Source organism: Pogona vitticeps, chromosome 5 (genome assembly GCF_051106095.1).
Source record: "Pogona vitticeps strain Pit_001003342236 chromosome 5, PviZW2.1, whole genome shotgun sequence".
NCBI classification, from domain to species: Eukaryota; Metazoa; Chordata; class Lepidosauria; order Squamata; family Agamidae; genus Pogona; species Pogona vitticeps.
In genome coordinates, this window is record NC_135787.1 from 181,431,262 (window position 1) to 181,456,452 (window position 25,191).

The 25,191-nt window shown below is 42.1% G+C and overlaps 1 protein-coding gene and 1 long non-coding RNA gene across 17 annotated transcripts in view; one reads left to right on the plus strand and one right to left on the minus strand.

Moving 5' to 3' along the window:
• The window catches only part of CALD1 (caldesmon 1), a 210,657-nt gene that overhangs the window by 9,837 nt on the left and 175,629 nt on the right, over positions 1 to 25,191 (plus strand). The window lies entirely within an intron of this gene.
• Positions 1,633 to 17,413, minus strand: LOC140707272 (uncharacterized). Its single transcript, XR_012087196.2, has 2 exons — positions 17,279 to 17,413; positions 1,633 to 2,018 (listed from the first exon to the last, which is right to left on the minus strand). It is a non-coding gene; the product is annotated as an uncharacterized LOC140707272 (long non-coding RNA).

Consider the following 25,191-nt stretch of genomic DNA (forward strand, 5'->3'; position numbering starts at 1 on the left):
ACCCCACTGTATACTACTCAAAAAACCTATGAGACATCCCAAAACATCAGGTGTGTTGAGTTTGTCCAAAGAATGTTAAACATTTTTCCTAGCAAACATGGCGGGGTGGTGGTGGTGGAGAGAACTGAGTTGGATAAATATTATAAATATTCATTGTCTCAAAGTCTGTTCCTTTTGTAGAAAGAAAACCAGCCACTCACATCTCATGGCGTAGGGATCAGAGTGTTATGTGCGGCCCTGGAGAGACCCAAGTTCAACTTCTTATTTAGTTAGCCTTGAAGGATGCTGAATGTCTTTGCCCAGTCAGTTATCTATATCTAACTGGCCTAATAAGGATATTGTGAGGATAAAATCAGAGAAGAGGACCCACATGTGCCTTTAATTTCTTGGATAAATGGCAGAATATGCATGTAACAAATGATATTATAATAATAATAATAATAATAATAATAATAATAATAATAATAATAATAATAATAATAATAATAATAATAATAATAATAATAATAATAATAATAATAATAATAATAATAATAATAATAATAATAATAATAGACTTATGGTGACACTTTCCTAGGTTTTCCAGGTAGGGCATACTCAGAAGTGATCTACCCTTCCCTTCTTTCTGGGGCTGTTGCAGGACTACGGAGCTTGCCCCAGGCCACACAGGCTGGCTTTATACAGTACTCAGAGGAGGCAAAGTGGGGAATCCAATTCCCAGCCTCTGGCTCTGCAGCCAGATACCTAAATCACTGAGCTATCTAGCTAGCTGTAACAAAGAAATAGCTAAATAATTGATTATGTGACAAGAGACTTAATTCTTGTAGCCACTTCCACACTGTCCAAGGCCTTCCCCAGAGGTAGAAAAGGATTAACAGCTGAGTTACAGTGTTGAGCAAAATAGCTGCCACAATCTGAGCTCATTAACAACATGTTAGCCCTTTCCAGCTAAGTTTCTTTTCCAGGCCTTCTTGCTCACTGTTACCGAATTATTTTCCTGTTCTTTCTATCCCCATTTAGTGCTTTCCCCACCTGGAATTCCCTGGGCTTAGCCTTCCAGTTCTTCTCCTGTCCCATCAAATCTTCAAAACCTTTAGACTTGGGCAGCTACAAGCTTTGTATTCTTGTTGAGCAATTTCCCTGCAACTTCCATCAGCAACAACCACTTTCTGAGATAGACTCCCGGACTCAGTGGGTTGTGCTTCTGAGCCAGTAATTATGTTCTTAGGAGATAGGGTGCATTCCCAAGCCCGTTCCAAAATCCCAGGATAATTGTAGGGTTGTTTACTTGGAGATACATTTCATGGCCAATGCTGATTGTGTTTCCCCATGGATTAGTTGGTGCAAAATTGGTTGGCCTCGTAAATCTGTTCTTTTTGTCTTTGTGTTCCTTAACCTTTCAAAAATATGTAATGTTCTCATCATGTTTGATTTACCAGATTGCCAGAAACGCTGTTCTCGGTGTTGTTTTCGGGTTTGTTGTCACTTGCCAGGTGAAGTGTTTCCATGATAGTTGTCCATGTTAAAAAGATATGTACAACCACCCCACCCTCACCCCCACCCCCGTTTAAGGACAGCAACCCATGAATGTGTGAATGGGTGGGCCACTTACTGTTTTCACTCTTTCTGTCTGCATCTCTCCGAGGACCATCACTTTATTTATTATCTACATGAACAGAACTTGGAAATATGTGGTGAAAACTTTCCAGTGAGCGAAACTATTTCCAATTAGGGTACTTTCCCACTGCAACTTGTCCTAGGTCCAGCTGCTGAGGTCACAAATACTACTTTCATAGATATGTTCATCACCCGAGTCCAGCAATTTCTTTCCCCAGAGAAGAAGTCTATCTTCCAATACAAAGTCTGTTCCCAAAGTTTTGGGGTGTGTGTGTATGTTTTCCTTGGTTTTATATTTCAAGTAACAGGACAAAATTATACCAGAAGAAGCAGAGTGAGATAGTTTGATCTCAGGTCGTCTGGACTTTGATCTCTGTGGATGGTACCATTTTATGTTCTACCTAAGGGCAGAAAAAAAAATATTGCAGGTGATTAGTTATTGGTCCAGTTAATTCCTCAATTGCTGAAATATCTGCAGATTTTCTCATCTCAACTAACTGACACTTTAGATTGCTTTTTGTGGCTGGTCATCAATAGTTCAACACAGGATACCTTTTAAGTCTGATTTATCAAAAATGAAAGTCTGCCTGAATTAAAAATCATAGAATAACTGAGTTAGAAAGGGCCCATAAGACCATCCATCCAACCTCCTGCACAATGCAGGAATCCAAAGCAAAGCGGATCTGACAGATGGTTGTTCCATTTTCTCTTGAATGCCTCTAGCACTGGATTGCACACCACCTCCAAAGGTCTTTGGTTCCATTGATGTACTGCTCTAACAGTTAAGAAGTTTTTCCTGATATTCAACCAAAATGTGCTCTCCTGTAGCTTGAGCCCATTATTATGTGTCCTGCATTCTGGGATGATCAAGAACAGATCCTCCTCCTCCTCTGTATGACTACATTTCAAGTATTTTAAAAGTATTATCCCTTCAGTTGTCTTTTTTCAATTGCAGCTCTCTATGACTAATGTTCTTTGAACTTTAATCATCAACTATGTGAGCCAGGAGACGAGTTGGGGTCACCACTCACTGGAGCGCCATCCATTCCCACCAAGGAGACAGAGAAAGGAGGGGAACAATGGACTCCTGATGACTCCAGAGAAAGCCCCAGAGGAGTCCCTCCAGGGGGCAGAAGAGGAAGAATTATCCCAGGGCTTGAGGGGGATGGGAGTAAAGGAAGAGCAGTTTAAAAAAGGCTGGAAAGTGAAGCAGGGAGAGGGAGGAGATAGAAGCGGAGGAATGGGAAGTGATAGAGAAAAGAGGGACATTACCTCCAGGTTGGGAATGGATCTGGTTGCAAGATCCTTGGGCCCAGAAGTGGGAGAGACTGAAGGTGCCTAGGGAAGAGGCAGGCCATAGGAGAAGGGCGGTGATTTCTCCCAGACCATCTTACTGGGGAGAAGCAGAAGCTAGGGAGTAGAGGAAGAAGTTACAGTAAAGAGTGTCGGGATCTGCAAGATGAGAGGAAGTAGGGATCTTGCAGATGAAGCCTCAGGGCAGGGATCTTTCTCCTCAACCAGCAAGGAGAAAGGAAAAGAGACACGAGACACTCAGAGTGTGGTTTTCAGGATGGGATCCGGATGAATACAGAACAGCCTGCCGTGAGGCACCTGTTCAGTGGGAGTTCTCTCTCTCTCGATCCGGCCTCCCCTCAGTTTATTGTATCCCCTACCTTTGAACAAGTTAATCAATACAGAGGTAACTAATTTCTTGAATACACAACAGAATAACCAGAGTTAGAGACAGCTAATTTCCTTGAATACACAGGCATCAGTAAACAGAGTGGTTGGTAAACAGACAGGCTGGTAAACAGACAGTTAATAGTAAACAGACACAGATAATGGTCAACAGATAATTTCCTGAGTACATAGACAAGTTAGACAGGTTCTTGAATACACAACAGTGTAGAGACTTTAACTACATTATCCAGAGACAATGGACAGCAGGTCAATGATTTATCCGTTACTGGAAGTTAGCAGTTATGTACGTGTCTTGCAGCTAGGGCATGATGCCTGCTACTAGCATACAGATATATACATTTATATACATTTATAATATTCATTTGCTACTGCCATAGATATATACATTTTAAAGGCATACAATTTTCCCACATCCCAACCGTTTTTTATTTATTTTGTTAAAGACAATTGCTGTTGTAAACTCCTGAAAATTCCGAATCCTGGTATGATATGAAGTCAGGCTCATCTTCAGCAGAGGGCTGAATAGCATGTTCCAGGCCACTGCAATAAGCATTCAAATAGCCAAACCGGCTTCCTTGTTGCACTGAGAGTCAAAACTCTTTCTTTACAACTTTAAAACATTGTTCTGATGGAATAAACCTGGAATCTTGGCAAGAGAATTAGATGGCATATTCTGATGACATCAACATTACAGTGTAGATTAACGAAAACACAATATTGGATAATTAAAATTACAATTACAATAATGTTTGCATAATAAGAGTACTTAACAATTTTCAGGAAAAGAAAACATATTGAAAACATATTATGCAGATATATAAGCACAACATACTGCTAATAGAAAAAAGCAAAAAGTTTTAAGGTATACAGATTTTTTGCATAGAAATATGTGACACAGACAACTTCCCCACTGAAGACACACACACCATGAATTTCTTGTATGACACTTGACTGGAGAGATACATGTAGAGCTTGGCAAAAGAACAGCAACTTATCTTGAGGGATGAGTAGTAAAAAATGATGCTGGTATGCATCTGCCTTGCTCTGGGGCAAAGTTCTTAAACTGTACAACTGACTGAATTAAAAAGTTGCCTGCTAGTGCCCTTAAATTTCCCCTGGACTGAAAATGTGTTTCTACAGGCAAGCATGTCAGATGAATCAGCATCACAGTGTACAAAATTGCCTACTGTGGGGCCTACTTGTAGGGAATAATATGTTTCTCTGTCTCAGGGATAAACAGACAAAGTTTTCATACTACATTAGAAAATAATTTTCAAGGAAAACTGTGACATGTAAAAGAATAAACATACAGTGTCTACAACAAAATTAAATTCATATTAGGAAAAACTCAAAGGCTAAAACTGCAGTTAATTTTGAGCATAAAACTAAGAATTGCTTCTCTAAAATTCAATACTTTAAGATCTGGCTAACAGAGGAAACACATGTTATGCACTCTTATCCTGCAGAAAGAAAAACAAACATTTTTGACAATTTACAGCATTGGGAACAAACATTTTCTCAGGGATGTGACACTGTTACTCCAGGAAGGCAGAGACAGGAATGCAGGCTTGTATGAAGTCCCATATGCTAAGCTACTCAGGAAGCAATGCAAGGTGTGATGTGATTTGTAGTTCTAAGAACATGGAACCTAGAGTGTGCAGGACATAATTTGGATCCTTACAAGTGTCTTGAGTGTAAACAATGCTTTCTCCAGATTGGAGGGTGATGGGGGAAAACTTTCTGGTTCGCCTCCTCCCACCCCAATATGCAGCATTAGTCTCTCTATTGTCCAGGTGGGAGGCATTCTTTGGTGATCTGTATAACTGCCATGTCCAGCTGAGTAGGACTTTTCATTCAAACAGGATTAGCACATGGAAAAAGCAGTTCAAAACAAGCTTCATGTTGGTGTGTAACAGTTACCCCCCTTAGATTCTCTTCCTTTTCCCCTTCCTTATATGATCCATCAAATGCTTGTAGAGCTGCTTTTGCACCCCAGTCCATGATCACAGAAATCTGGGCCTGGGTCCCAATTCCACGAAATATCATGCAATTTTGGCTGAACAGGTGGAGACACTGAGGTAGCTGCTGCTTCTTTCAGACCAGCAAGGAAGGGAGTCAGGCATGCAGTTTGATTTGCTGATTGGAATGCATTTATAGATACTTCTGCTGCTTGAGTTAAAGCTGTTGTCGTGAAGCTTTGCTGAACAGCAGTAGCAAATGCAGCTCCTCCCATAAACATTAGAGGACCATCAGGGGATGCACCAGCATTAATTTTTGTTCGCTTAAATGCTAAATCCTGCCATTCTTGAAGGCAAGTGAGTCCTTCTGCTGGTGGAAAGGAATATTTTGTCAAGGCTTTGCAGCCATTAGAGACAAGCCATTGGATGGATGAGAAGTCTGGGAGAGCCTCTGTCTCTGTGTCTTTAAGACTGAGTTGCAGTTTGCAGATGCCATGAGCTGGGAAAAGTTCAGATCTGACAGTAACTGCTATGGCAGATTCTTGCATGACAGCAGAAATTGCACAGCTAGTTTCTGGACAATTTTCTGAACAAGCACCTGTTGTATCCATTGAAGGATGGTTATCTATCTCAGTTGCTTGAGGTGGCAGTGCTTCATCCTGGGTTTCCCAGGAGATGTTCTCATGCTGCTCCAGGCAAGCCAAAGAGGCTGAAGGGAGCGGAGGCAGAATTTGAGGGAGTTGTTTAATCAGATTAGCCTCGAATTCTGGATCGGAAAAAAAATTGCGTGGGCCTTGAAGGCACGTACGCACTTTGGAGCATGTAGAAATGTCTTCTGCTTTAACTCTTGGCTGTTCATGCAAATAGCTGTCTATTTCAGACCATTCCTGGTCCTGTATATATTGTTTTTGCTGAAGACTTGATAAATTAGTCCCCATTTTGCTAAAAGTGTAGGTTCTAGGTGTCTTACTTGACAAATTCCACTCACCCGAGGGATCCTTGCGGATGATTGACGCGTCTTGGGGCCTGTGCCAGGCGAGATGAATGCGAATTGTCGAAAGTTGACCTCAGTCCTACTCATCGGGATCCAGAGGATGCATGCGCGCGCTGTAGCCCTTCCATACCGGGCGTGATGAGTAGGTGGTTTTCGAGAATGGACCTCAGAGAGGTGAATTACCTCAGAGAGGGCACCATTTTGTCGGGATCTGCAAGATGAGAGGAAGTAGGGATCTTGCAGATGAAGCCTCAGGGCAGGGATCTTTCTCCTCAACCAGCAAGGAGAAAGGAAAAGAGACACGAGACACTCAGAGTGTGGTTTTCAGGATGGGATCCGGATGAATACAGAACAGCCTGCCGTGAGGCACCTGTTCAGTGGGAGTTCTCTCTCTCTCGATCCGGCCTCCCCTCAGTTTATTGTATCCCCTACCTTTGAACAAGTTAATCAATACAGAGGTAACTAATTTCTTGAATACACAACAGAATAACCAGAGTTAGAGACAGCTAATTTCCTTGAATACACAGGCATCAGTAAACAGAGTGGTTGGTAAACAGACAGGCTGGTAAACAGACAGTTAATAGTAAACAGACACAGATAATGGTCAACAGATAATTTCCTGAGTACATAGACAAGTTAGACAGGTTCTTGAATACACAACAGTGTAGAGACTTTAACTACATTATCCAGAGACAATGGACAGCAGGTCAATGATTTATCCGTTACTGGAAGTTAGCAGTTATGTACGTGTCTTGCAGCTAGGGCATGATGCCTGCTACTAGCATACAGATATATACATTTATATACATTTATAATATTCATTTGCTACTGCCATAGATATATACATTTTAAAGGCATACAATTTTCCCACAAAAGAGTAGATCAAGAGAGAAGGAGGAAGAGTGACTGGTGAGCGTGGGAAATGATAAAGACGGCAGACTGGAGAAGGCCTGGGAGGCGCTGGTATCCGGGCTATATCCCAAGTGGGAGGATTTCCTTGGAGATGTGTCTGTGCCCCTGTTGCCTGTACAGACAGGAACAATGAAGGAATGGTCACCAGCAGAGCCGCCAGGACCATGGAATTCTAGGTTTGGTAACCCCTTCGTTTTAAAAGATTGGAAGTCCCTTCCCGCCACACTGGAGGAAGGAGAAAGAGACTATGCGCTAGTTCAAGACAATGGTTTATTTGTTAGCCCAAAATGACTTCACCAATGGCTTCTCTTCATCCTGGAGAGAGGTAGCTAGTGGGGTGCCTCAGGGTTCTTTATTAATGCCTTGGATGAAGGAATAGAGAGTATCCTGATTAAATTTGCAGATAACACCACATTGGGAGAGGTTGCTAATTCCCCAGAGGACAGGATTAAAATTCAAAATGACCTTAACAGATTAGAGTCCTGGGCCAAAACTAAGAAAATGAATTTCAACAGGGAGAAATGTAAGGTCCTACACCTAGGCAGAAAAAAATGAACTGCACAGATATAGGATGAAAGACACCTGGCTAGACAATAGCATCTGTGAAAGGTCAGACCTCACCTGAAGTATTGTGTCCAGTTCTGGGCAGCTCAGTTCAAGAAGGATGTTGACAACCTGGCACTTGTACAGAGGAAGGCGACCAAAATGGTCAAATGTCTGGAAGCCATGTCCTATGGGGAGCGGCTTAGGGAAAAAGAAGGTTAAGAGGGGACATGATAGCCATGTTTAAATATTTGAAAGGATGCCGCTTCGAGGAAGGGACAGGTTTGTTTTCCACAGCTCCAGACACTGGGAGAAGGAGCAATGGTTTCAAACTACAGGAAAAGAGATTCCACCTGAATCTTAGGAAGAAGTTCCTCACAGTCGGAGCTGGTCGGCAGTGGAATAGGCTGCCTCAGAGTGTGGTGGAGTCTCCTTCTTTGGAGGTCTTTAAGCAGAGGCTGGATGGCCATCTGTCGGGAGCGCTTTGATGGAGTTCCTGCATGGTAGGGGGTTGGACTTGAATTGATCTCTTCCAATTCTGTGATTCTGTGATTCTATGAAAAATAAATGTTGCATCATTTCCAATGCAAACAGTGTCTGGTGAAGTTATTGGGGAAAGGGAAGAATCCGAGACCGTCACATTGAATCCTCACAGACTACCTCTAATGTATGTTTCTTTCCTTGGGCAGAACCTCTTTTCCAGATTACAAAGCTGCTGCAGGTGAGGCATTTCAGTGAATTCATAAGGCAAGAACAAAGATGACAGCAAACCTACCACTGATGGCACAATATTTCCAGGAATCTGAGCCTGCTATTATTTTGTTATCTTATTTCCCCTGTTTTCTCAAATATTTTGCCACCCCCCCATCTCCCCAGATACAAGGCTAATTCCATCATATGTGCACCTGGCTGCCGTTTATGATTCAAAATTGACTGCAATTAAATTGAACATTCCTTTGTATTTTTTTACACCTCAAAGGCATCAAATACCATTTTACAATGCACTTACAATTTTGTTTAGACTGACACATAGTTTTCATTTCATCCACATTTACTCCTCTATGTTCCAGTATTTCTTTTCCTAGAGTTATATTCCCACATTTGGTGTCGTGTTTGGAATTCTGTGTTAATTAAACTTTAGTATAGTGTTGACAACAACGCTTCTGTTATTTCACAAATTATTACTCAATTTCTCTTGTTACCTGATTGCCTTGAAAAATTTCATGTTAATAGGGAAACCTACCTATACTTACAGCAGAGTGTGGTTTTTTTTTTTTTTTTTGTATTGGGCTAATATCTTCTGACAATATAGGAAATTCACAGAAATGAAATCAAGAAAGATGTCAATCAAGTCGGCCATGTCAGTAAATATTATGTGATGTGCTAATTACCATAATTACACCTTCTTGTTTGAATTATACAGATGTCTAATAGCTTCAGCTCTAAATTTTATCCATCCCAGATCATTCCTTATTTCTTGCGATCATCACACATTTGTTTCATAATCTTGGTTGTCCATCTAGAAAATTAGTGTTCATGATTACTAGTGGATTTATCAAGGTTCAGTAGCGCATCCTGAACTATCTAATACATTTATTATGCCAATATTCCATGCAGTTGAATTTCCTCTGTTATCTACTAACAGCATGGCAGGAGTGAGAGTGCAGGAAGAAGGGCCCACAGCTATAGCTCTTGTACTGAGTTACCCCACTGCAGTTTGGAGTTTAGCTCGCCCCTCTCCTGATCCATGGAAAAATCTAGATCTACATCTCTGACCTCAGTTAACAGAATGTGCAGAGCAGGGACTACGTGTCCCAAAGTCCCTACGCCAGGGTTGTTTTTTTTAAATCAATGCAAAAGAAGAATAAAGAAATAAAGAAAAGGGGTGAAAAGACAGACAGACAGAAAAGAAAAAAAAAGGATATCTTTCATTTCTGAGAAATGTGAAACCTCATAGGATTTGGGAGTACGTGGTACATGGCTTCTCCGTAACTCTGCTTTCCCCCCAGCTTCCTTGGAGGCCTGTTGGAAAATAGTTATATACTTCATGGGCTGCGTTGGCCTAGCTGATGGCAGGTGGCTTGCAGTCAAGCTGGCGTAGTTGTGCAGCAAAGGGTGCAAATAATAATAAAAAAGTGCCTCCTTCCCATGAGGCAGAACGGGCACCTCTCCTGAGTGTGCAATTTATGCACCAGATGTGACTTTGCTGCTACGCAGGTGTGACCGGCTTTTGCTGAAAGGCTCTTCTGGAAGGAGACGGATTGCCTCATTATGTAATCAATGTAAATTATGGCTCGACTTTTACATGTGTTAGAGTGTAAAGCTAACATGCACCGCTTGTGCTGGCCGTTTCCGAGTGAGCCTGAAAGGGAACCTGTGCGTGTCAGGCTTCCAGGAAAAGCATATGGATATAATGCAGCAATTCAGCATTCATAAAACTATATGGGAGCTTTGCTGAGGACGGGGTCCTGAAGGCAATATAGGAATTCCACGCAGATGAAGTCACGGATTGTTGCAAAGCAAATATTCATGCATTCGCCCCTTGATTCTTAGCAATATTTATTCAAAAACATGCTATCATCGGTATGAAGATTGCATGCACCTGCTTTTAACATGTAATAGTAGCCACGGATCTGTCTTCAGCCCTTGTGCTCCTTGACAAGGCAGGCAAAACATGACAGTATAAATCTAAACAGTGCTAAACAGAAGCTTCTGAAGCAGCAGTAGGATGCTGCCAAGTTGGTATAAACCTCCTTAGAAGGCAATGACACTTCTTTTTGAAAAGCAGCATGATGAACATATAGGGGCTCTTTCCACAAACTTTAATGTACAGCATCCACCTGTCTCTGTAATACTTGTTTCTTGCCAAACAAAGGGCAAATACTGAGTAAACTGCAAGGGATTTGCAGAAGCTATGCTGGTTGATAGCCATTCCTATCAACCCTAGTTAATATGGGCAATGATAATGGAGGCTGAGCACACTCCTGGAAGATCAAAATTTTTCCTCAGCCTTGTCTGCAGTCAAACAGCATTTGCAGAACAATATACCGTAAGCGCTACAAGTAGCAAGCCCTCTTTCAGATCCCTTTTCTGTGTAGAGATGGTGAGAAAGTACTGCCTGTCTCAGCATAAATGACATTATTAAAAGAATTGCATTTCTGACCATATATATATATTGTAGTATAAGTTCACTAGATCCCTAAGGACTTTTTGACTAAAATCCTGTTGCTTAGCGTGAACTTACTAAGCTAAGCAAAAGGATTTCAGCCTTTTAGTAAAAAGGTTCAATTACATTGTGGAAATGTTCTTAGAGACTTGTTTTAAACTGGGAATAACACAGTGCCTTTACCATTCATATTTCCTTTCTTGACAGCAGAAATCTGTTTTGCCCCTCCTCTTGCATCAGGTGCTGTTTTTCTTTTGTATTTGTTCTGTATCTGTAGGATATGTGTGTTGCACAGAACTTGGAAGATGAACTTTTCTTGGCCTGCAGCTTCCTAACTAGTTAGGTTGCTAGGTGAACAGCTTCCTGGTCCCTGTGATTTTAGGGTCAAAACCTGAGATTTAGGGGTGTGTCCAGGTGAAGTTATAAGGAATGACTCTTCAGCAACAGCTGCAAAATATTTTTAGTGTGGCAGATAGACAAGAGATGGAGAAATCCTACTACTGAGGGCCTGTTTCCCAGAGTCTTGGTGGGAGAGATTTGCGGGGTGAGTACTGTAGCAGACAGTAGGAAACAAGGGTGTTATTAAAAGGAAAAACAACACTGTTTTCTAAACCAAAGGTGGGACTAAAAGCATTTGGAACTACTGGCGGATCTGCGGGTGATCTGCAATATGCCAAAATCACCCTCCAAAGGGTTGCTTGCATAATTACATTGTAAATCACCCCAAGAGTGCTCTAGCATTATCGGGCGGTATATACTGTAGGTCAAAACCACAAACGACATCAACCACAAGCTAAATGATGGCAACTTCAAGGGTCACAACTGAAGTTTGGTATCACATCTGCTCTTTTCAGTTTTGAGTTGCATGCTGAAAACTGCTGAGATGTTCATAAAAACATGGCGCACCAAGTGGCCCTTTGAGGTAAGGAAGCAGTTTAGCAGGGAAAGAGGGAAAAAGAAATATGTTCGTGGTTCACACAGATTTTTTTTGGAAAAGATACCATTCTTTCTTTGTTTTCTTTGGGTCTGTAACTTTCCCATTTATCCACCAAGGGCTTTGAGCTGATAGTGACGTCTCATAAACGATAACCTGAAGATGGGCAAACCAATCTCAAGAATCTGAAGTGGCACAAAAAGTGTCTGATTTGATCTTGCTACATATAGCAAAACCATTTATTTGGCTAGCCTTTGTTTAGGGAGCAGAGCTTAGATCAGACATGGGAAGGGTTACCTTTTCAGCCCACAGCTCTCAGAATCTCCCAGTTTCGACTGTCTTTCTAAATTCTTCTTTTTGGCACTGTACAAATAGCTACTCTTTGCACTCTTGGCCACTGGGTTTTGCACTTCCCACAGTCTCCCAGAACAATGCTATATGACGCATCGGTATATCTGGGGCATCATGACGGTCGCTTTGAGGCACCTCAGCTGGATGGATTCCAAGGGCTGTGCCCATAGTGGCCATTGAGACCAGAGTCCCGTGAGCTGGGGATGTAAATTCATATTTGTCTCATGAGCACATGTGAAATTGCACAAATAATGCTTTAGTGCAAAGAATTAGAACTGTACTGCTCCTTTGTTTTGTGGAGTTCTAAAGGTTGCTGGGGACTTCATGCCAAAGCGATACTGTCTGGTCCAGCCCTGGAGTTCATGGACTCCATGACAGCATGAACCTATCCCAACACGTCAGCTGCCCCACACATTCAGTGAGCCACGCTCTGAACCTAGTGGTTCTCGACTTCACAGGCGGAAAGTGATCTGAGGGTGTGGAATACAAGTGCCTGCCCACTGTCATGGGCAGATCACTTCCTGCTGAGATTTAACTTGTCTGCGGAAACCCCTCTCTGCAGGGAGAATGGGCCTGTGAAAATAGTTTGGCCTTGCAGGCTTCTCGTATGGTTCCCAGAAACCCCAGCTGGTCTCGTAGACCAGCGGTCCCCAACCTTGGGCCTCCAGATGTTCTTGGACTGCAACTCCCAGAAGCCTTCACCACCACCTCTGCTGGCCAGGATTTCTGGGAGTTGAAGTCCAAGAACAGCTGGGGGCCTAAGGTTGGGGACCACTGTCGTAGACAATCCTGTCAAAACCGAGGTTGATAGATGGTATTTGGAGATAACCTACTTAGCTGACATGATCACCCCTGAGTACCCTCTCCACTTCAGAGCTCATTCGACCCCCTGGTATACTAAGTGGCTGCAAGCTAAGAAGTTACCAAGGAGACAGCTAGAGAGCAGGTGGAAGAAGTACCAGACAGCCCAAAATAAGGCTACTGTTAAGATAATGACTGGAAAGTATGGCAATGTCTTAAAAATGGTGAAAAGGGCATTTAACATCAGGAACATAGGGGAGCCTGCAAACTGACAAGCAGAATTGTTCCAACTGGTTCGCAACCTCACCAGCGCTGGTCAGTCATGGCCTTGCTTTGACTTTACCAGTTTGCAGCCTTTTTAAGATCCAAAATAGAGGCCATCTGTGCTGACCTTGACTCCATCAGCAGATTAGTTGACTGTGGGGTGACGGTCGCCAAACCTCTCTCTTTGTCCATTTGGATCCGCTTGATGCTGTATTAGTGGAGGAAGTATCCAGGGTATTGATGAGCTGTAGGCCTTCCACTTCCTCATTTGACTCTTGCCCAGCATGGCTGATAAAAGCCACTAAGGAGGCTATGATTGAGTGGGTTGTGAATATTGTAAATTCATTATTGAAGGAGTAGATCCTTCCCTCCCATATTAAAGACACCATTATCCGATCCATCAATAAGCGCTGCCAGTTGGTGATGGACAGGCTCTCAAAGATCGGAATTGGAGTAATTTGGGCATTCTTTTGGACCCGGTTCTTTCTGGAGAGTCTCAGATTGTAGCTGTGTCCAGATCAGCCTTTTACCAACATAGGCTAATCACCCAACTTTGCCCCTACCTAAACAAGAATTCCCTCAGGACCTTAGTGCAGGTGCTGGTCATCTCCCAGATCAACTACTGCAATGCCCTCTACGTGGGGCTTCCCTTGAGGCTGATATGGAAACTACAGTGGGTGGCAGATGGGTGGTTGGTGTGAGGAAGTTTGACTGTATCACCCTGCTTCTGGCTCACCTCCATTGGTTTCCTGTTGCATCCCAGATGAGGTTCAAGGTTGTACACAGTTTGGGCCCATGTTACTTGTCAAAGCGTCTTTCCCCAATATCATCTGCCTGACCCACTAGATCATCACAGGCGAGCGCCTTCGGCTGGCCACCCTGAGGGAGCCCGTATGTCATCTAATAGAAGTAGGCCTTCTTTGTGTTGGACCCAACTTTATGGAACCAGCTTCTGGAGGAGTTTCACCTGGCCCCCTCCCTGTGGACATTCAGGAGGCAACTGAAGACATCGCTTTTTAGGGAGGGTTTCCACATCGACCCTAGCTGACCGCCTTTTGTCCACCATTTTGTCCTTCTGTAGTTTTAGTGCCATCTGGTTTTATTGGTTCATTGTTATTTTGGTCTTAAATAGTTCTAGTTTCATTTTGGTCTGTTTTGTTTCTTGTTGTAAACCACCCCGAGTAGTGCTTCAGCACTAATTGGGAGTGGTATACAAATTTAAGTAATAAATAAACGAATAAATGAATAAATAAATAAATAAACAAATATTAGACATGTTGGAGGGACAGCTACCTTCCAGTCATTCTGTGATTGCTCTCTCTCTCTCTCTCTCTCTCTCTGTGTGTGTGTGTGTGTGTGTGTGTGTGTGTGTGTGTATGTGTGTGTGTGTGCTTGGTTTCTCAAAGGGAAAGAAGAAGCTGGAAAGTTTTGTGCACAGACAGTTTGTGCAAATTGCCAAGGCTTTGAGGAGAATAAATGGCATTCCTCCTCTCAGTCTTGCCTGGAGGAAAATAATCTCTTTAATCTCCTCCAAAATTCCTCACTGAGGTGTCTTCTTGAACTGGAAGGGCCTATACAGACAAGAATGCAGAATTTAGCAAGCATTTTTTTACATCTTTAGAAGCATTTAGTCTCCAGAGGGCATTATCATGAAGGCAATCCTGCACTTGAGAGCTGACCTGCCCTAGCTGGTATTTGAAAGGTTTCTGGCTTGTGTGTTTTAATTTGCAGCTTCCTTTTTTTTTTTTCTGTTCTCATCAAATCAGTTCACTGCAATTCCTGGACTTTTGTGGCTCCCTGTTAAGTGTAGTTATATCAGAAACCTTGCTAGGAGTTAAAACTGGCCAAAGAGGCATGGATTGAATGGGGAAAAAGTCTAACAAGCATGTAAAACCTCTACTTCAAATGCCAATACAAGGTTCTCCTTATGGGTTAGTATGTATCTTAAAATGCCAATATTCTTCATAAATGTCCACCGTAACTTATAAACCTTTTGCAAATGGTCCCAGGGAGTCCACATGCTGGGCTGACCCCAACCCTGTCAGCATTGCCTGTGGAGTAGAGGATGAGAAGGTGAGGCTGGCCCTGAGTGTCCAAAGGGCAAGGAGCCTTCTTGAAGGAAAGAGACCGAAGGGCGAGATGTAGGGGTAAGAAGGATCTAGAAGAGTGGAGGGAGACCCCAAGGATATAAAAGGAGAAAGAGAAAGCAGAAGGGAGGAAGGCAAGTGATAATGGAGAGTTGAAGAAGAGGAGAAGATGGGAGAAAGGATGATGATGGGAAGACCTGAATGGAAGTGATAGAGGAGCCCCAGCCTCAACTGCCTCAAGAAGTTCTGCAAGCTTTATGTTTCAGTACGTCGGGGGAGGCCATAGCTCAAGGAAAGTGCCAGCAGACTTCTGCCAGTTCCACCCCAGTGACTCCTAATCTGACACAGCTACAACACTGGAGAAAGAGAGAGTTTAATGGACTATGACAACTGGGAGCCGAGGTGCAGACCATCCTGTGGATGACATTTTCCTCTCATAGCAAAGGGATGCAAACAAGGACAATTTTTAGAGACTTGTAAGGGAGTGTGAAGGAACCATTCCCCACCTTTGGACCTAAGTGCTACCCAGAATCAGGCTGACATGGAGGCTTAAGTGATTAAAATTAAGAGCCTTGTGGCGCAGTGGTTAAACTCCTGTACTGCAGCCAAAACTGTGCTCACGACCTGGGGTTCAAATCCCAGGTAGCCGGCTCAAGGTTGACTCAGCCTTCTATCCTTCTGAGGTTGGTAAAATGAGTACCCAGCTTTCGGGGGGGGGGGCAATGTGTAGCCTGCATAATTAACTTGTAAACCGCCCAGAGAGTGCTTGAAGCACTATGGGGCAGTATATAAGCAGCACGCTTTGCTTTGCTTTAAAATAGTTTGGAGTTACTATGTTGGTTGGTTAATACAGAAGCTTCAGCTCTTGCTCTTCTGTCAGGACGTGTAGGTCCGTCTGTTGGTTCCCTCTCCATAAAAGACTTGGGGACATACACACTCTTCTAGGGACAAATCTCCTTAAAAGCCTCAAGATGTGTCTTATCAGACGTGCAGAGTCTGCCAGCTATAGTGCGAAGAACAAGTTTAATAGAGCATTTGCCTTCAGAGTGCCTCAGCAGTGGTGATTTGTATTTGGAAAGACCCCAAACTTCTCTCACTCTCAAGAAAATGTATGATTTTTATCTTGGGTGTTTCTGTTCTGCTCCATTCTGCCTGCTCCAGTGACTACATTCCATTTATTGGAAGTGTTGAAATGCAAAGCCACTAAAGACTTTTGTGCAAGTGCCTTTATGGAAAATAATATTATTTATTAGAAGGCTGGAAACGAGCAATGAGATAAGGGTGGAGAATGGCAGGGACGCCTGGCCTGGCCATAGTCTGGCCAGCGATGTCAAATGGGCCAAAGATCATGCAATATATTGTGGCTATTAAACCTAATTTTAACATCTTCTTATCAGTATGGACCTGGACCATGCTTTCTGGATGATGGATGAAAAACTACATAATAGTTTCTTTTGAGGTTTCAGTGAGGGCAGGAAGCTTGGAAGGGGAACAACAGTTGGCATTCCATCTGTTCTTTCATGTCTGCAGCCCAATACAGTAAAGTGCATTCTACTGTTTGATGGTGTTGGTGTGGGAGGAGAAGACTGAAGAAATAGACAGTTGCAGTGTGCAGGTATTTTGCAGAAAAGCTTAGGGTGAACAGGGAGCATCTACATCAGCAGTTACTGTATAAGTTATACATTTGATAGCAAGTATTTTAAAACCCTATGAACATCTTAAACTTATGATTGTTGTGGGGTTTTCGGACTCTTTGGCTGTGTTCTGAAGGTTGTTCTTCCTAACGTTTCACCAGTCTCTGTGGCCGGCATCTTCTGAAGATGCTGGCCACAGAGACTGGTGAAACGTTAGGAAGAACAACCTTCAGAACACGGCCAAAGAGCCTGAAAAACCCAGAACAACCATTAGATCCCAGCCGTGAAAGCCTTCGCGAATACATCTTAAACTTACCTTGATGCTAATTCTTGTGGATGGAAGTGGCATGGCAGTACCTCTGGCTATGTTTGGAGCTGTTAGAAACAAAATGGCCCATGCAAGTGTGTTTAGCTTTGCCCGTGTGCTCAATCTGAAACTGACTGGTAGCTGTGGAGGAATAATACAGCAAATTATTTTCTGGAGTATCTTGTTGCTGCTGATTAGAACTCAGAAATCAAACTAGCTGCTTCCTTTGGTGGTTCTTCAGGTAATTTTCATTATGTGCTGTTTAGAAGGAAGATGTCTCCTTATTCCCACAACCACCTGTGTTTGGGGAAAGCAGTTGAGTCCCCACCGCTGTTGCCAGCTGATGTATAGAGATGGGACATATCTCTTGATGTTTCTTCATCCAAACGATGCACCTAGCATTTGAACATAATAATAATAGTAATGTGTGCCATCAAGTTGATTACGACTTGTGGTGATCCTTTCCAGGATTTTGCAGAAAAGATTGTTTTGCAGAAAAGTGTGGTGTTTTGCAGCATTTTGGAAACATTTGGATATCAGTTCTAGAACAATGTGGGTCAGGACTGGACATACTGTATTGTGCGATTAATGAGGCCAGTGATGGGTGTGTCCCTTCATTGAGTTGCAACTCGGGTTGTTCTTCAATGTCTCCGTTTGTATTTCCAGTCTCCGATGCCCTCAAGGGGAAACAAAGGCAGAGTGCCAATTGGTGTGGGAGTCAAATGCAGTAAGATACAATATGAAAGGCAACCGTCAGGAAAAGATCTGTACTGATTTACAACGCAGTATGATGGGATAAAAGGCACTCTTTGGATTCTCTCAATGCTTAGTAAAACAAGTTATATTGGGAGAGGCGTAAGTAGCATGGGGAACAAAGGCAGGACTGTTAATAACAGGGCCTTTTGGAGGTTACTGATTCATAAGGTCACCGTGCACATATAACTTGTAAATGTGCAGAAGCTGGTGCACATACAACAGGTATATAGGCAAAAGAGCTTGGTCAATGTATGGACTTCACAAGCAGGAGCTGAAGGGCATGTGAACATGAAACCAACCCCTTTTTGGGATTAAGTGTATTAGGATGCCATTCTCCGCCTTATTCACCCCATGTGATTGTTTGAATAGATTGGTGGTGAGCAGGAGAGAAAACCTTAGTTTCATAGAGAGAACACGGGGGAACCTCATTGGTAGTATCAATAAACCATTTCTGGCTTATGGTGGTCCTTGACATTAGTGATCTCCAAGAGGCCTTATCATTAACAGTCTTGCTCAGGTCTTGCAAGCTCAAGGCTGTGCCCTTTTTGTATTGAGTCAATCCATTCCATATTCCTCCTCTTTTCCTGCTGCCTCCCATTTTTTCCTAGCATCATCATCTTTACCTGTGAACCAAGTCTTCTCATGATGCACTCAAAGTAGGACAGCCTCAGTTTTGTCAGTTTTTTTTTCCTAGAGAGAGTTCAGGGTTGATTTAATGTAGCATCTGCTTATTTGTCTTTCTGGTGTTCTATTGTATCTGTAAAGTTCTCTTCCAATGCTGCATTTTGAATTAATCATCAACCTTCCTAAGGTTGCTGCCTTATACCGAGTTAAAATGTTGTTCCACCCAGTTCACTACTGTCAGTTCTGGTGGCCAAGGGCTCTTCAGGATCGTTTTCCCACCCTCTTTGAAGACACCTGGTATTATTTTGTGTCTCTCATCCAAAGACTTACTATGGCAGACTCTGCTTAGTTTCCAGAATCAGCTGCAGTATAGTACCTGGATGAATTGAATACACATATGGAAGGCTTATTTTGAACTTCAGTGGCTCCATAGCTGCAAATTCCCGTCTGAAAATCTAAAACAAGTGGCGATGAGAGCCTCTTTGGCACGTGCTATCCAGTTTGTTTCTAAAGAACTTAATACCTTGGTGGTATTACAGCAAGAAGTCAATTTAGGCAACTTCCTGGTGCTTCTTTTTTTAAGTTTCCATATTCTTCTGGCAAAGAACATTGCACATATTTTTCGCTCTTCCAGATAAATTACTGTCTCATCTTTCTCCTCCCCTACCTGCACTGAGTACATTTTAGAGCTCATGATGAGGCATGGAAAAAAGCAAGAAGAGCAGAGATGAAATATAATCAGAAAAATATTTTCCCCTTGAGACCCAGTTTCCTGAGGATTCTCAGCCACTGGCATTGGTATGCAAAGTCTTTGATATCCCTTTTAAAAAAGCTAACTGAAGAGACATGAGAAGAGGGAGTTGGAGGTGGTGGAATTTCAGATCTATTACTGCCTGCTTTGGCACCACGCTCTGTGGACTTGAGAAGTTGCTCCCTTTAAATGTCTTTGTGATTCATAGTGTCACCTTCTATTAGAAACGAGTGATGAAATTCGCTGGCCCTGTTGGAAACCTTGGGTACTGTAGAACAACAACAAAATTAATAGTAAATTCATTTTAATTTTCAAAATAAATGTAGATACTTGGCAGATGCATCCAGCTGTCCAGGGTTTCATGCCAGGGTACCTGTTGCTAAGATCTGATTTAATGGCATGGGACAGTAATCTGGCAGTAGAAGACAAAAACAGTGGCATATCTGATAACTGAAATATAAGATACTGTACATGCTGAAAGCAGCCTGGGGAAATCCTACCCAGGAATGCTACCTAGAAACGACCCTTTCTTGCATGACTTTTCCACTATTTTTTTATTTTTTTATTTTATTTACAGTATTTATTTATTTATTGTCATTGTAAGTATATACACAGTATACCCATACAATGAAATTCACAGACACCCAGAGACCAGACACATGCACACACATAAAATTCCCCAAACACTCCTCACCCACTAAAAATTCCCCCAACACTCCCCACCTGCTAAAAGTCCCCACTAAAAATACAAACATCTACACTGCAGGCCAAGTAACACAGTCCAACTAACTATTCACTACTGGTGGTCTTTAAGCTCATTATTAAGTGCAATTATAGCTCTGGGATAAAAACTATTCAGAAAACGTGTGGTCCGAGTCTTAATTGTTCTATATCTTCTGCCAGACGGCAACAGTTATAAGCAGGATGGGAAGAGTCTCTCAGGATGCTGTGTGACTTCCTCAGACAGCGGGATGTGAAGATGTGATCCAGGGTTGGTAGCTGGAGCCCGATGATATTCTGAGCAATTTTAATGGTTCTCTGTAGAGCTTTTTTGTCCGCTACAGAGCTACTCCCAAACCATGACAGAATGCCATAGGTTAGGACACTCTCAATGGTGCTACGATAGTATGACAGAAGTAAATGCTGAGATAAATTTAATTTGCCGAGCATTCTCAGGAAATACAGCCTCTTCTGTGCCTTCTTCACTAGCATGTTGGCATTTATATTCCATGAGAGGTCCTCTGAGATGTAAGTGCCCAGAAATTTAAAACTACCAACTCTCTCCACTTCCTTGCCATTTATGTACAGTGGTACTACATGCTTGTTTTGAAAAATCAACTGAAATTTTATATTTGAAGCAATCCTAAGTGATTGATCTTATATAAGTGCAGTGTCTGCTAGGGGATTTTGGTCCTAAACCTCAGCTCTTCAAATAGGACTGTCTTCCTGAAAGCCCTTAGTACCATTTTCTGTAAAGCAGAACACATGGCTGTCTGATCACTTCCTATGAGACAAACATGAGGGCTCCATTTGGCTTGGCTCTGTCATGAGGAAGATTCTTCCCCAAACTGGTATTATGTTGAATTATAACTGCCATTGTTTTGACCAAATAGAGACAATGTAGGAATGATGGGTGTCTTAGTCCAACACATCTGGAAAGTTCCAGCTTGGGAAAGGCCATGCTGGCTGGGAGAATTCTGAGTATTGTATTCCAAAAATTAATTTATCCAAGTTATGGGTATAGGATATTCTTGGGATGGTATCACAGAATCATAGGATAGTGAAGTTGAATGGGGCCTATAAGGCCATCATGTCCAACCCTCTGCTTGATGCAGGAATACAAATCAAATGATACCTGGGTTGTTTAAGTTTCTCTTGAATTCCTCCAGCGTTGAAGCGGTAATTGGTTCCATTGTCTTACTGCTCCAAGAGTTAGGAAGTTTTTCCTGATATTCAGTCAAAATCTGGCTTCCTGGAGGCTTGGTTTTAATCATTTACGGGTTCTGATTTGTCTCAGAGATGGCAACTGTGTGCCAACTTCTTCTTTAGCCCTTTAAGCACACAGAGTCTTCTAATAAACACAACCAAGGAAAAGTAAAATCCTGGTTCTATGTTCAAGCCCTTGCATGGGCAGAGAAAATAAATCCTTCACTAGCTGTAAGGAACATCAGAACAAAGGAACCGTATAGCTGTCTCGAAAGGTCAGCGTGGCTCCTTCTTTGACATGTGAGTTTGTTTTCCAGAAATCTTTTGGCTGAGTCACAGGGTGGACGGATTCTATAGAAGCCGTTGTAATCTCCATCAGCAGCCTGACCCGCATGCTCAAGACCTGGCATGGAAAGCCAGACGACAATTCCACTTTTTATTTTTAATATGTTGGATAAACATTGTTCTGTGGTGACCATGGCATCTGTCCAACAATCCTTATTAAGTCAAAACTCCCCTTGGAGTGTTCACTTAGCACAGAACACCAGCAGTCCCAACAGACTAACATCTTCAATTTTTCTTTCAATTTCTTATTGAATGGAAAAAAACACACACCACATGTTATTCTTGTGGCAGAGAATGTATAGCAGAATGAAGAAGGGCATTCCATATTCCACTTCAGCCCACGGGTTATAATATTTGGAAGTTCAAAGCCCTTTGGGGGCAAAAACTCCCAGAATAATTTTGGTTGCTTCTTTACAAAAAGTGTAAGTTGATAAAATGCTCATCAGAGTGAATGTCCACTAATAAATTTTGTCGTGACAAGCAACATGGAAAGAGGAAAATCAACCAGTGACATCCTGAAGACATATAAGAACAAAACGATGTTTTTTGTTTTTTTTTTAATTTGAGGTGGACTATCTTTAAGAGTGCCTGGTTCTGGAAACATTTTCTGGCCCAAATGCTCTGGCAATATATATTAGCATAGGATTACAATGGTCAGTGTAATGAGTTTCAACTCAACCACACTGAAAATGCATTCATAAAGAAAATCATGATGCTAGAGGAATTGTGCCCGAATGATAATCCATTCTGTTTCCCTGCCTCCTTCCAAGTTCTCTGTCTGTCTCTCCCAGTGTGTATACTATGTATGTATACATGCAGAGCTGGAAAAACTACTTTTGGGACTACAGCTCTTACAAGATTCTGGATGCCAAGGTCACCTGTCTGTCCATCTGTCTAATCAGTCACTTTACAGCTGTTCTAGCACTTTGGATCTTTCAGTTCATGCCCTATTCTGTTATTTCTGGAAATTCTGCATTATGTGGGTTTGGAGGATTTCATGAGGCTGGTTTTAAACTGTTTGGCATCAGGTCAGGGCTTAACAGGTCAAGGATTGACCTGAGAACTTGTGTGCTATCAGACTTGGATTTTACAGCTGTTAATTCGATTATTCAATTATCCTTTCCCTTCTTTGACACTAAAACAAAGCTAGTTTCCTTTAGCCCAGTGGTTCTTAACCTTTGTTACTCGGATGCTTTTGAACTGCAACTCCCAGAAACCCCAGTCAGGACAGCTGGTGGTGAAGGCTTCTGGGAGTTGCAGTCCAAAACTCTTGAGTAACCCAAGGTTAAGAACCAGTGCTTTAGCCCAGAAAATCAATATAACAAAGATTTCTTCCCTGTGACCAACATGGTGCTATGTTTTCTAGTGCCTCACCTACGCTCTTTCGGCCAGCAGGTCTGTATGTGAGCCTGGGAAAAGCTAATTCTAGTATTACATCTGAATGTAGCCATGGTCACTAATGCTGCTCACTTTCTGCCCTGCAGTTTCCTTGAATGGGATGAAAAAAATTTGGGGGTGGGGGTGTGTCTGTTTCCTTTTAAAACTGTGAGGACTCTTGTGGAGAACAAGGGTTAATTTTAACAACAGATTATTAAGGCATATATCTCTGAGAACTTCTGCTGTAGGAGGAAAAACAGATTTATCTATTTGGGACTCATTAACAATGGAGTCCACTAATAAAGAAGTCTAATTTTATTGTAGGTCCTACTGGGATTCTATTTCTCAGTCTCTGTTAAGTATGCAATTAGGATACTAAGAACTGGCCATTTTGCATTCATTTGCCCCCCCCCCCCAAATAGCATAGTTTGGAATCTTACTTTTAAAATACAATTTGTTCTCATCACAATATTTGAAATGTAATCCATTGTTATTATTCACTACAATGCTAGAAAGGTAACTTCTTACATTACTTGACTTGCTGCTTAGTACTTTTTCATGACTTCCAGTTACGTTTAAAGAAAAAAAATAATTAATATTGCTGAAATTTCCAGAGGGGTATCTGTGTAAATCTATCAAAGTGAAAAAACAAAAAAGAACTTTTAATGTACAGCAAGACTTCAAGCTGTTTTTATCTCAGGATAGATAAGAGAATGACATACTATTGGGAAACATCCTGTCAAAATGCTTCTGAAAATACTTCAAGATTCGCTTTAAAAGTAACTTTCAAAAATAACTAGGAATTGTTATCCTAGTAGCTATAACCCTGTAAACTAAGCCTGCTTGTTATCTTACTATTGAAATATAAGTTTATTTCATGCTCATTGCTCATCATAACTCAGTTCCTTGTAACTCATTAATCCAGAGCTCTGAGAGACAGAATGTAAAATTGCATCCTGTTATTTTTTTCAGACTTGCACACATTTGAAGAGGGGAAATGTATATGTGTGCACACGGTTTCATTTCTGGAGCGGATGGTTATGTTGTTATCTACCACTACCGTACTAGGCTTTTGCTTTTTGTTCTGCTAGGGTGCATTAAAAAAAAATTCTGAAAATTGTCTTTTTTTTACAACCTTGTTTTCAAATACTGTAACACTAACTCTCTTCCTACTCTCCCACCCCTTTCGACAGATGGGGAGGAAGAAGGCAGCCAGAAGGAGTAAGACACACTGGGCAAGTTTCCAGCAGTTAAAAAGATATGCTGGAACAGGATGTGTGCAGAAATACCCATTCAACAAACAGGCAACATATTGATATATTTAAGAGACTGAACATTTGGAATATCCAGTTAGCACCACTGGGAATCTCCCCATCTCCCTCCGGTTTACGGTTTCGGCTGTGAGAGTTGATAGCTTTAGGGGGAAGAAAACCATAAATACGCTTATCAATTCTCTGCACTTACCAATTCTTTTTCCTAGTGGTTGAAATGCAGTAACATACGATCACACCATGTAAGCCTGAGGACATCATCAGCTGTGGAGCGTGCTGTGGCAATGTTCAGACATTTAAGACTCCATCACGGTCCAACTGCCTCCAAAAGTCTTCCCTAGGATGAAAGGATTCCTAAGGAAGCCTAGGAACGTTTGCCGGGAGAGGGCAATAGGAAACTTTTTATTCCAAATATATGGCTGCAGCTGATGATGTCATCAGGCTTAAATGGCATAACTTTATGTCACTGGAGTTCATCTTGTATCCGTTCAACGTTTTTGGCAACTGATGGTGAGATCTGGTGGAGGGATTTTGAAGTGCTTGTGACAGAACCCTGAGCAAGCTGCTTCCCAGCAATCACACGACACATGGGAAATTAAAAATCAGCCCAACCCTGATCCCTGCCCAAGTTGGATCTTTTTGCTCCAGTGGCTGGGCTACTTTTGAGGGGAGGGGCAATTTGGAGTGATTTGTGGATGGATGGATGGATGGATGGATGGATGGATGGATGGATGGATGGATGGATGGATGGATGGATGGATGGATGGATGGGGACTTGAGTTGCGGGACTCTCTCAAGTGACTCAACTTCAACTCAACTTTTTTAAAAAATTACTTGGACACATGACTTGGACCCCACACACACCTCCATTT